The sequence below is a fragment of the Amblyomma americanum genome, chromosome 1 (assembly GCF_052857255.1).
Source record: "Amblyomma americanum isolate KBUSLIRL-KWMA chromosome 1, ASM5285725v1, whole genome shotgun sequence".
NCBI classification, from domain to species: domain Eukaryota; kingdom Metazoa; phylum Arthropoda; class Arachnida; order Ixodida; family Ixodidae; genus Amblyomma; species Amblyomma americanum.
Window position 1 is genome coordinate 430839661 of NC_135497.1, and position 13479 is coordinate 430853139.

The following is a 13479-nucleotide window of genomic DNA, read 5'->3' on the forward strand; positions in this document are numbered from 1 at the left end:
GATCTAAAACGATATATACCGTGTTTTTGTGCTGGAATACAAGTTTTCGCGCAGTTCTGAGAGAAAACGTTTACACCTTTTTCTCGTCTACTCATCGACAACTTGTAAAATCGATGTTCGTGAATCTCCCTAGTTTTGATCTAAAACGATATATCCCGTTGTTTTGAGCTGGAATACAAGTTCTCGCGCAGATCTGAGAGAAAACGTTTACACCTTTCTCTCGTCTACTCTTCGACGACTTGTAAAATCGAAGTGCATGAATCTCGCTAGTTTCGTTCTGAAACGATGTATCCCGTTGTTTTGAGCCGGAGTAGAAGTTTTCGCGCAGTCTACTCTTCGACGACTCGTAAAATCAAAGTGCGTAAATCTCGCTAGTTTCGATCTAAAATGATGTATACCGTCTTTTGAGCAGGAATACAAGTTTTCGCGCAGTTCTGAGAGAAAAAGTTTACACCTTTCTCTCGTCTACTCATCGACGACTTGTAAAATCGATGCTCATGAATCTCCCTATTTTTGATCTAAAACGATGTATCCGTTGTTTTGAGCTGGAATACAAGTTCTCGCGCAGTTCTGAGAGAAAAAGTTTACACCTTTCTCTCGTCTACTCATCAACGACTTGTAAAATCGATGTTCGTGAATCTCGCTAGTTTCGATCTAAAACGATGTATCCCGTTGTTTTGAGCTGGAATACAAGTTTTCGCGCAGTTCTGAGAGAAAAAGTTTACACCTTTCTCTCGTCTACTCATCGACAACTTGCAAAATCGATGTTCGTGAATCTCGCTAGTTTCGATCTAAAACAATGTATCCCCTTATTTTGAGCTGGAATACAAGTTCTTGCGCAGTTCTGAGAGAAAACGTTTACACCTTTCTCTCGTCTACTCTTCGACGACTTGTGAAATCGATGTTCGTAAATCTCGCTAGTTTCGATCTAAAACGATGTATACCGTGTTTTGAGCTGGAATACAATTTTCCCGCAGTTATGAGCGAAAAACTTTACACCTTTCTCTCGTCTACTCATCGACGACTTGAAAAATCGATGCTCATGAATCTCCCTAGTTTTGATCTAAAACGATGTATCCGTTGTTTTGAGCTGGAATACAAGTTCTCGCGCAGTTCTGAGAGAAAAAGTTTACACCTTTCTCTCGTCTACTCTTCGACGACTTGTAAAATCGAAGTGCATGAATCTCGCTAGCTTCGATCTAAAACGATGTATCCCCTTGTTTTGAGCTGGAATACAAGTTTTCGCGCAGTTATGAGCGAAAAAGTTTACACCTTTCTCTCGTCTACTCATCGACGACTTGTAAAATCGATGTTCGTGAATCTCCCTAATTTTGATCTAAAACGATGCATCCCGTTGTTTTGAGCTGGAATACAAGTTTTCGCGCAGTTCTGAGAGAAAAAGTTTACACCTTTCTCTCGTCTACTCATCGACCACTTGTAAAATCGATGTTCGTGAATCTCGCCAGTTTCAATCGAAAACGATGTATCCCTTTGTTTTGAGCAGGAATACAATTTTCCCGCAGTTATGAGCGAAAAAGTTTACACCTTTCTCTCGTCTACTCATCGACGACTTGTAAAATCGATGTTCATGAATCTCCCTAGTTTTGATCTAAAACGATCTATCCCGTTGTTTTGAGCTGGAATACAAGTTCTCGCGCAGTTCTGAGAGAAAAAGGTTACACCTTTCTCTCGTCTACTCTTCGACGACTTGTAAAATCGAAGTGCATGAATCTCGCTAGTTTCGTTCTAAAACGATTTATCCCGTTGTTTTGAGCCGGAGTACAAGTTTTCGCGCAGTCTACTCTTCGACGACTTGTAAAATCAAAGTGCGTAAATCTCGCTAGTTTCGATCTAAAATGATGTATACCATCTTTTGAGCTAGAATACAAGTTTTCGCGCAGTTCTGAGAGAAAAAGTTTACACCTTTCTCTCGTCTACTCATCGACAAATTGTAAAATCGATATTCGTGAATCTCGCTAGTTTCGATCTAAAACGATGTATCCCGTTGTTATGAGCTGGAATACAAGTTTTCGCGCAGTTCTCAGAGAAAAAGTTTTCACCTTTCTCTCGTCTACTCATCGACCACTTGTAAAATCGATGTTCTTGAATCTCGCTAGTTTCGATCTAAAACGATGTATCCCGTTGTTTTGAGCTGGAATACAAGTTTTCGCGCATTTCTGAAAGAAAATGTTTACACCTTTCTCTCGTCTACTCATCGACGACTTGTATAATCGATGTTCGTGAATCTCGCTAGTTTCGATCTAAAACCATGTATCCCCTTGTTTTGAGCTGGAATACAAATTTCGCGCAGTTATGAGGGAAAAAGTTTACACCTTTTTCTCGTCTACTCATCGACAACTTGTGAAATCGATGTTCGTGAATCTCCCTAGTTTTGATCTAAAACGATGTATCCCGTTGTTTTGAGCTGGAATAAAAGTTCTCGCGCAGTTCTGAGAGAAAAAGTTTACACCTTTGTCTCGTCTGCTCTTCGACGACTTGTAAAATCGAAGTGCATGAATCTCGCTAGTTTCGTTCTAAAACGATGTATCCCGTTGTTTTGAGCCGGAGTACAAGTTTTCGCGCAGTCTACTCTTCGACGACTTGTAAAACCAAATTGCGTAAATCTCGCTAGTTTCGATCTAAAATGATGTATACCGTCTTTTGAGCTGGAATACAAGTTTTCGCGCAGTTCTGAGAGAAAAAGTTTACACCTTTCTCTCGTCTACTCATCGACAAATTGTAAAATCGATATTCGTGAATCTCGCTAGTTTCGATCTAAAACGATGTATCCCGTTGTTTTGAGCCGGAGTACAAATTTTCGCGCAGTCTACTCTTCGACGACTTGTAAAATCAAATTGCGTAAATCTCGCTAGTTTCGATCTAAAATGATGTATACCGTCTTTTGAGCTGGAATACAAGTTTTCGCGCAGTTCTGACAGAAAAAGTTTACACCTTTCTCTCGTCTACTCATCGACGACTTGTACAATCGATGTTCGTGAATCTCGCTAGTTTCGATCTAAAACGATGTATACCGTGTTTTTGAGCAGGAATACAAGTTTTCGCGCAGTTCTGAGAGAAAAAGTTTACACCTTTCTCTAGTCTACTCATCAACAACTTGTAAAATCGATGTTCGTGAATATCGCTAGTTTCGATGTAAAACGATGTATCCCGTTGTTTTGAGCTGGAATACAAGTTCTCGCGCAGTTCTGAGAGAAAAAGTTTACATTTTTGTCTCGTCTACTCTTCGACGACTTGTAAAATCGAAGTGCATGAATCTCGCTAGTTTCGTTCTAAAACGATGTATCCCGTTGTTTTGAGCCGGAGTACAAGTTTTCGCGCATTGTACTCTTCGACGACTTGTAAAATTAAAGTGCGTAAACCTCGCTAGTTTCGATCTAAACCGATGTATCCTGTTGTTTTGAGCCGGAATACAAGTTTTCGCGCAGTTCTGAGAGAAAAAGTTTACACCTTTCTCTCGTCTACTCATCCACGAATTGTAAAATCGATGTTCGTAAATCTCGCAATTTTCGATCTAAAAGATGTATCCCGTTGTTTCGAGCTGGAATACAAGTTTTCGCGCAGTTCTGAGAGAAAAAGTTTACACCTTTCTCTCGTCTACTCATCGACGACTTGTAAAATAGATGTTCGTGAATCTCGCTAGTTTGGATCTAAAACGATGCATCCCGTTGTTTTGAGCTGGAATACAAGTTTTCGCGCAGTTCTGAAAGAAAAAGTTTACACCTTTCTCTCGTCTACTCATCGACGACTTGTAAAATCGATGTTCATGAATCTCCCTAGTTTTGATCTAAAACGATGTATCCCGTTGTTTTGAGCTGGAATACAAGTTCTCGCGCAGTTCTGAGAGAAAAAGTTTACACCTTTCTCTCGTCTACTCTTCGACGACTTGTAAAATCGAAGTGCATGAATCTCGCTAGTTTCGTTCTAAAACGATGTATCCCGTTGTTTTGAGCCGGAGTACAAGTTTTCGCGCAGTCTACTCTTCGACGACTTGTAAAATCAAAGGGCGTAAATCTCGCTAGTTTCGATCTAAAATGATGTATACCGTCTTTTGAGCTGGAATACAAGTTTTCGCGCAGTTCTGAGAGAAAATTTTACACCTTTCTCTCGTCTACTCATCGACAAATTGTAAAATCGATATTCGTGAATCTCGCTAGTTTCGATCTAAAACGACGTATCCCGTTGTTTTGAGCTGGAATACAAGTTTTCGCGCAGTTCTGAGAGAAAACGTTTACACCTTTCTGTCGTCTACTCATCGACGACTTGTAAAATCGATGTTCGTGAATCTCGCTAGTTTCGATCTAAAACAATGTATCCCGTTGTTTTGAGCTGGAATACAAGTTTTCGCGCATTTCTGAAAGAAAAAGTTTACACCTTTCTCTCGTCTACTCATCGACGACTTGTATAATCGATGTTCGTGAATCTCGCTAGTTTCGATCTAAAACGTTGTATCCCGTTGTTTTGAGCCGGAATACAAGTTTTCGCGCAGATCTGAGAGAAAAAGTTTACACCTTTTTCTCGTCTACTCATCGACGACTTGTAAAATAGATGTTCGTGAATCTCGCTAGTTTCGATCTAAAACGATGCATCCCGTTGTTTTGAGCTGGAATACAAGTTTTCGCGCAGTTCTGAAAGAAAAAGTTTACACCTTTATCTCGTCTACTCATCGTCGACTTGTATAATCGATGTTCGTGAATCTCGCTAGTTTCGATCTAAAACGATATATACCGTGTTTTTGAGCTGGAATATAAGTTTCGCGCAGTTCTGAGAGAAAACGTTTACACCTTTCTCTCGTCTACTCATCGACAACTTGTAAAATCGATGTTCGTGAATCTCGCTAGTTTCGATCTAAAACGATGTATCCCGTTGTTTTGAGCTGGAATACAAGTTTTCGCGCAGTTTTGAGCGAAAAAGTTTACACCTTTCTCTTGTCTACTCATCACGACTTGTAAAATCGATGTTCTTGAATCTCCCTAGTTTTGATCTAAAACGATATATCCCGTTGTTTTGAGCTGGAATACAAGTTCTCGCGCAGATCTGAGAGAAAACGTTTACACCTTTCTCTCGTCTACTCTGCGACGACTTGTAAAATCGAAGTGCATGAATCTCGCTAGTTTCGTTCTGAAACGATGTATCCCGTTGTTTTGAGCCGGAGTACAAGTTTTCGCGCAGTCTACTCTTCGATTACTTGTAAAATCAAAGTGCGTAAATCTCGCTAGTTTCGATCTAAAATGATGTATACCGTCTTTTGAGCTGGAATACAAGTTTTCGCGCAGTTCTGAGAGAAAAAGTTTACACCTTTCTCTCGTCTACTCATCGACAAATTGTAAAATCGATATTCGTGAATCTCGCTAGTTTCGATCTAAAACGATGTATCCCGTTGTTTTGAGCTGGAATACAAGTTTTCGCGCAGTTCTCAGAGAAAAAGTTTTCACCTTACTCTCGTCTACTCATCGACCACTTGTAAAATCGATGTTCTTGAATCTCGCTAGTTTCGATCTAAAACGATGTATCCCGTTGTTTTGAGCTGGAATACAAGTTTTCGCGCATTTCTGAAAGAAAATGTTTACACCTTTCTCTCGTCTACTCATCGACGACTTGTATAATCGATGTTCGTGAATCTCGCTAGTTTCGATCTAAAACCATGTATCCCCTTGTTTTGAGCTGGAATACAAATTTCGCGCAGTTATGAGGGAAAAAGTTTACACCTTTTTCTCGTCTACTCACCGACAACTTGTGAAATCGATGTTCGTGAATCTCCCTAGTTTTGATCTAAAACGATGTATCCCGTTGTTTTGAGCTGGAATAAAAGTTCTCGCGCAGTTCTGAGAGAAAAAGTTTACACCTTTGTCTCGTCTGCTCTTCGACGACTTGTAAAATCGAAGTGCATGAATCTCGCTAGTTTCGTTCTAAAACGATGTATCCCGTTGTTTTGAGCCGGAGTACAAGTTTTCGCGCAGTCTACTCTTCGACGACTTGTAAAATCAAATTGCGTAAATCTCGCTAGTTTCGATCTAAAATGATGTATACCGTCTTTTGAGCTGGAATACAAGTTTTCGCGCAGTTCTGAGAGAAAAAGTTTACACCTTTCTCTCGTCTACTCATCGACAAATTGTAAAATCGATATTCGTGAATCTCGCTAGTTTCGATCTAAAACGATGTATCCCGTTGTTTTGAGCCGGAGTACAAATTCTCGCGCAGTCTACTCTTCGACGACTTGTAAAATCAAATTGCGTAAATCTCGCTAGTTTCGATCTAAAATGATGTATACCGTCTTTTGAGCTGGAATACAAGTTTTCGCGCAGTTCTGAGAGAAAAAGTTTACACCTTTCTCTCGTCTACTCATCCACGAATTGTAAAATCGATGTTCGTAAATCTCGCAATTTTAGAACTAAAAGATGTACCCCGTTGTTTCGAGCTGGAATACAAGTTTTCGCGCAGTTCTGAGAGAAAAAGTTTACACCTTTCTCTCGTCTACTCATCGACGAGTTGTAAAATAGATGTTCGTGAATCTCGCTAGTTTCGATCTAAAACGATGCATCCCGTTGTTTTGAGCTGGAATACAAGTTTTCGCGCAGTTCTGAAAGAAAAAGTTTACACCGTTCTCTCGTCTACTCATCGACGACTTGTAAAATCGATGTTCATGAATCTCCCTAGTTTTGATCTGAAACGATGTATCCCGTTGTTTTGAGCTGGAATACAAGTTCTCGCGCAGTTCTGAGAGAAAAAGTTTACACCTTTCTCTCGTCTACTGTTCGACGACTTGTAAAATCGAAGTGCATGAATCTCGCTAGTTTCGTTCTAAAACGATGTATCCCGTTGTTTTGAGCCGGAGTACAAGTTTTCGCGCAGTCTACTCTTCGACGACTTGTAAAATCAAAGTGCGTAAATCTCGCTAGTTTCGATCTAAAATGATGTATACCGTCTTTTGAGCTGGAATACAAGTTTTCGCGCAGTTCTGAGAGAAAATTTTACACCTTTCTCTCGTCTACTCATCGACAAATTGTAAAATCGATATTCGTGAATCTCGCTAGTTTCGATCTAAAACGACGTATCCCGTTGTTTTGAGCTGGAATACAAGTTTTCGCGCAGTTCTGAGAGAAAACGTTTACACCTTTCTGTCGTCTACTCATCGACGACTTGTAAAATCGATGTTCGTGAATCTCGCTAGTTTCGATCTAAAACGATGTATCCCGTTGTTTTGAGCTGGAATACAAGTTTTCGCGCATTTCTGAAAGAAAAAGTTTACACCTTTCTCTCGTCTACTCATCGACGACTTGTATAATCGATGTTCGTGAATCTCGCTAGTTTCGATCTAAAACGTTGTATCCCGTTGTTTTGAGCCGGAATACAAGTTTTCGCGCAGATCTGAGAGAAAAAGTTTACACCTTTCTCTCGTCTACTCATCGACGACTTGTAAAATAGATGTTCGTGAATCTCGCTAGTTTCGATCTAAAACGATGCATCCCGTTGTTTTGAGCTGGAATACAAGTTTTCGCGCAGTTCTGAAAGAAAAAGTTTACACCTTTCTCTCGTCTACTCATCGTCGACTTGTATAATCGATGTTCGTGAATCTCGCTAGTTTCGATCTAAAACGATATATACCGTGTTTTTGTGCTGGAATACAAGTTTTCGCGCAGTTCTGAGAGAAAACGTTTACACCTTTTTCTCGTCTACTCATCGACAACTTGTAAAATCGATGTTCGTGAATCTCCCTAGTTTTGATCTAAAACGATATATCCCGTTGTTTTGAGCTGGAATACAAGTTCTCGCGCAGATCTGAGAGAAAACGTTTACACCTTTCTCTCGTCTACTCTTCGACGACTTGTAAAATCGAAGTGCATGAATCGCGCTAGTTTTGTTCTAAAACGATGTATCCCGTTGTTTTGAGCTGGAATACAAGTTTTCGCGCAGTTCTGAAAGAAAAAGTTTACACCTTTCTCTCGTCTACTCATCGATGACTTGTATAATCGATGTTCGTGAATCTCGCTAGTTTCGATCTAAAACGATGTATACCGTGTTTTTGAGCTGGAATACAAGTTTTCGCGCAGTTATGAGCGAAAAAGTTTACACCTTTCTCTCGTCTACTCATCGACGACTTGTAAAATCGATGTTCATGAATCTCCCTAGTTTTGATCTAAAACGATGTATCCCGTTGTTTTGAGCTGGAATACAAGTTCTCGCGCAGTTCTGAGAGAAAAAGTTTACACCTTTCTCTCGTCTACTCTCCGACGACTTGTAAAATCGAAGTGCATGAATCTCGCTAGTTTCGTTCTGAAACGATGTATCCCGTTGTTTTGAGCCGGAGTAGAAGTTTTCGCGCAGTCTACTCTTCGACGACTCGTAAAATCAAAGTGCGTAAATCTCGCTAGTTTCGATCTAAAATGATGTATACCGTCTTTTGAGCAGGAATACAAGTTTTCGCGCAGTTTTGAGAGAAAAAGTTTACACCTTTCTCTCGTCTACTCATCGACGACTTGTAAAATCGATGCTCATGAATCTCCCTATTTTTGATCTAAAACGATGTATCCGTTGTTTTGAGCTGGAATACAAGTTCTCGCGCAGTTCTGAGAGAAAAAGTTTACACCTTTCTCTCGTCTACTCATCAACGACTTGTAAAATCGATGTTCGTGAATCTCGCTAGTTTCGATCTAAAACGATGTATCCCGTTGTTTTGAGCTGGAATACAAGTTTTCGCGCAGTTCTGAGAGAAAAAGTTTACACCTTTCTCTCGTCTACTCATCGACAACTTGCAAAATCGATGTTCGTGAATCTCGCTAGTTTCGATCTAAAACAATGTATCCCCTTATTTTGAGCTGGAATACAAGTTCTTGCGCAGTTCTGAGAGAAAACGTTTACACCTTTCTCTCGTCTACTCTTCGACGACTTGTGAAATCGATGTTCGTAAATCTCGCTAGTTTCGATCTAAAACGATGTATACCGTGTTTTTGAGCTGGAATACAATTTTCCCGCAGTTATGAGCGAAAAACTTTACACCTTTCTCTCGTCTACTCATCGACGACTTGAAAAATCGATGCTCATGAATCTCCCTAGTTTTGATCTAAAACGATGTATCCGTTGTTTTGAGCTGGAATACAAGTTCTCGCGCAGTTCTGAGAGAAAAAGTTTACACCTTTCTCTCGTCTACTCTTCGACGACTTGTAAAATCGAAGTGCATGAATCTCGCTAGCTTCGATCTAAAACGATGTATCCCCTTGTTTTGAGCTGGAATACAAGTTTTCGCGCAGTTATGAGCGAAAAAGTTTACACCTTTCTCTCGTCTACTCATCGACGACTTGTAAAATCGATGTTCGTGAATCTCCCTAATTTTGATCTAAAACGATGCATCCCGTTGTTTTGAGCTGGAATACAAGTTTTCGCGCAGTTCTGAGAGAAAAAGTTTACACCTTTCTCTCGTCTACTCATCGACCACTTGTAAAATCGATGTTCGTGAATCTCGCCAGTTTCAATCGAAAACGATGTATCCCTTTGTTTTGAGCAGGAATACAATTTTCCCGCAGTTATGAGCGAAAAAGTTTACACCTTTCCCTCGTCTACTCATCGACGACTTGTAAAATCGATGTTCATGAATCTCCCTAGTTTTGATCTAAAACGATCTATCCCGTTGTTTTGAGCTGGAATACAAGTTCTCGCGCAGTTCTGAGAGAAAAAGTTTACACCTTTCTCTCGTCTACTCTTCGACGACTTGTAAAATCGAAGTGCATGAATCTCGCTAGTTTCGTTCTAAAACGATTTATCCCGTTGTTTTGAGCCGGAGTACAAGTTTTCGCGCAGTCTACTCTTCGACGACTTGTAAAATCAAAGTGCGTAAATCTCGCTAGTTTCGATCTAAAATGATGTATACCATCTTTTGAGCTAGAATACAAGTTTTCGCGCAGTTCTGAGAGAAAAAGTTTACACCTTTCTCTCGTCTACTCATCGACAAATTGTAAAATCGATATTCGTGAATCTCGCTAGTTTCGATCTAAAACGATGTATCCCGTTGTTTTGAGCCGGAGTACAAATTTTCGCGCAGTCTACTCTTCGACGACTTGTAAAATCAAATTGCGTAAATCTCGCTAGTTTCGATCTAAAATGATGTATACCGTCTTTTGAGCTGGAATACAAGTTTTCGCGCAGTTCTGAGAGAAAAAGTTTACACCTTTCTCTAGTCTACTCATCAACAACTTGTAAAATCGATGTTCGTGAATATCGCTAGTTTCGATGTAAAACGATGTATCCCGTTGTTTTGAGCTGGAATACAAGTTCTCGCGCAGTTCTGAGAGAAAAAGTTTACATTTTTGTCTCGTCTACTCTTCGACGACTTGTAAAATCGAAGTGCATGAATCTCGCTAGTTTCGTTCTAAAACGATGTATCCCGTTGTTTTGAGCCGGAGTACAAGTTTTCGCGCATTGTACTCTTCGACGACTTGTAAAATTAAAGTGCGTAAACCTCGCTAGTTTCGATCTAAACCGATGTATCCTGTTGTTTTGAGCCGGAATACAAGTTTTCGCGCAGTTCTGAGAGAAAAAGTTTACACCTTTCTCTCGTCTACTCATCCACGAATTGTAAAATCGATGTTCGTAAATCTCGCAATTTTCGATCTAAAAGATGTATCCCGTTGTTTCGAGCTGAAATACAAGTTTTCGCGCAGTTCTGAGAGAAAAAGTTTACACCTTTCTCTCGTCTACTCATCGACGACTTGTAAAATAGATGTTCGTGAATCTCGCTAGTTTGGATCTAAAACGATGCATCCCGTTGTTTTGAGCTGAAATACAAGTTTTCGCGCAGTTCTGAAAGAAAAAGTTTACACCTTTCTCTCGTCTACTCATCGACGACTTGTAAAATCGATGTTCATGAATCTCCCTAGTTTTGATCTAAAACGATGTATCCCGTTGTTTTGAGCTGGAATACAAGTTCTCGCGCAGTTCTGAGAGAAAAAGTTTACACCTTTCTCTCGTCTACTCTTCGACGACTTGTAAAATCGAAGTGCATGAATCTCGCTAGTTTCGTTCTAAAACGATGTATCCCGTTGTTTTGAGCCGGAGTACAAGTTTTCGCGCAGTCTACTCTTCGACGACTTGTAAAATCAAAGGGCGTAAATCTCGCTAGTTTCGATCTAAAATGATGTATACCGTCTTTTGAGCTGGAATACAAGTTTTCGCGCAGTTCTGAGAGAAAATTTTACACCTTTCTCTCGTCTACTCATCGACAAATTGTAAAATCGATATTCGTGAATCTCGCTAGTTTCGATCTAAAACGACGTATCCCGTTGTTTTGAGCTGGAATACAAGTTTTCGCGCAGTTCTGAGAGAAAACGTTTACACCTTTCTGTCGTCTACTCATCGACGACTTGTAAAATCGATGTTCGTGAATCTCGCTAGTTTCGATCTAAAACGATGTATCCCGTTGTTTTGAGCTGGAATACAAGTTTTCGCGCATTTCTGAAAGAAAAAGTTTACACCTTTCTCTCGTCTACTCATCGACGACTTGTATAATCGATGTTCGTGAATCTCGCTAGTTTCGATCTAAAACGTTGTATCCCGTTGTTTTGAGCCGGAATACAAGTTTTCGCGCAGATCTGAGAGAAAAAGTTTACACCTTTCTCTCGTCTACTCATCGACGACTTTGTAAAATAGATGTTCGTGAATCTCGCTAGTTTCGATCTAAAACGATGCATCCCGTTGTTTTGAGCTGGAATACAAGTTTTCGCGCAGTTCTGAAAGAAAAAGTTTACACCTTTCTCTCGTCTACTCATCGTCGACTTGTATAATTGATGTTCGTGAATCTCGCTAGTTTCGATCTAAAACGATATATACCGTGTTTTTGTGCTGGAATACAAGTTTTCGCGCAGTTCTGAGAGAAAACGTTTACACCTTTTTCTCGTCTACTCATCGACAACTTGTAAAATCGATGTTCGTGAATCTCCCTAGTTTTGATCTAAAACGATATATCCCGTTGTTTTGAGCTGGAATACAAGTTCTCGCGCAGATCTGAGAGAAAACGTTTACACCTTTCTCTCGTCTACTCTTCGACGACTTGTAAAATCTAAGTGCATGAATCGCGCTAGTTTTGTTCTAAAACGATGTATCCCGTTGTTTTGAGCTGGAATACAAGTTTTCGCGCAGTTCTGAAAGAAAAAGTTTACACCTTTCTCTCGTCTACTCATCGATGACTTGTATAATCGATGTTCGTGAATCTCGCTAGTTTCGATCTAAAACGATGTATACCGTGTTTTTGAGCTGGAATACAAGTTTTCGCGCAGTTATGAGCGAAAAAGTTTACACCTTTCTCTCGTCTACTCATCGACGACTTGTAAAATCGATCTTCATGAATCTCCCTAGTTTTGATCTAAAACGATGTATCCCGTTGTTTTGAGCTGGAATACAAGTTCTCGCGCAGTTCTGAGAGAAAAAGTTTATACCTTTCTCTCGTCTACTCTTCGACGACTTGTAAAATCGAAGTGCATGAATCTCGCTAGTTTCGTTCTGAAACGATGTATCCCGTTGTTTTGAGCCGGAGTAGAAGTTTTCGCGCAGTCTACTCTTCGACGACTCGTAAAATCAAAGTGCGTAAATCTCGCTAGTTTCGATCTAAAATGATGTATACCGTCTTTTGAGCAGGAATACAAGTTTTCGCGCAGTTCTGAGAGAAAAAGTTTACACCTTTCTCTCGTCTACTCATCGACGACTTGTAAAATCGATGCTCATGAATCTCCCTATTTTTGATCTAAAACGATGTATCCGTTGTTTTGAGCTGGAATACAAGTTCTCGCGCAGTTCTGAGAGAAAATTTTACACCTTTCTCTCGTCTACTCATCAACGACTTGTAAAATCGATGTTCGTGAATCTCGCTAGTTTCGATCTAAAACGATGTATCCCGTTGTTTTGAGCTGGAATACAAGTTTTCGCGCAGTTCTGAGAGAAAAAGTTTACACCTTTCTCTCGTCTACTCATCGACAACTTGCAAAATCGATGTTCGTGAATCTCGCTAGTTTCGATCTAAAACAATGTATCCCCTTATTTTGAGCTGGAATACAAGTTCTTGCGCAGTTCTGAGAGAAAACGTTTACACCTTTCTCTCGTCTACTCTTCGACGACTTGTAAAATCGATGTTCGTAAATCTCGCTAGTTTCGATCTAAAACGATGTATACCGTGTTTTTGAGCTGGAATACAATTTTCCCGCAGTTATGAGCGAAAAACTTTACACCTTTCTCTCGTCTACTCATCGACGACTTGTAAAATTGATGCTCATGAATCTCCCTAGTTTTGATCTAAAACGATGTATCCGTTGTTTTGAGCTGGAATACAAGTTCTCGCGCAGTTCTGAGAGAAAAAGTTTACACCTTTCTCTCGTCTACTCTTCGACGACTTGTAAAATCGAAGTGCATGAATCTCGCTAGCTTCGATCTAAAACGATGTATCCCCTTGTTTTGAGCTGGAATACAAGTTTTCGCGCA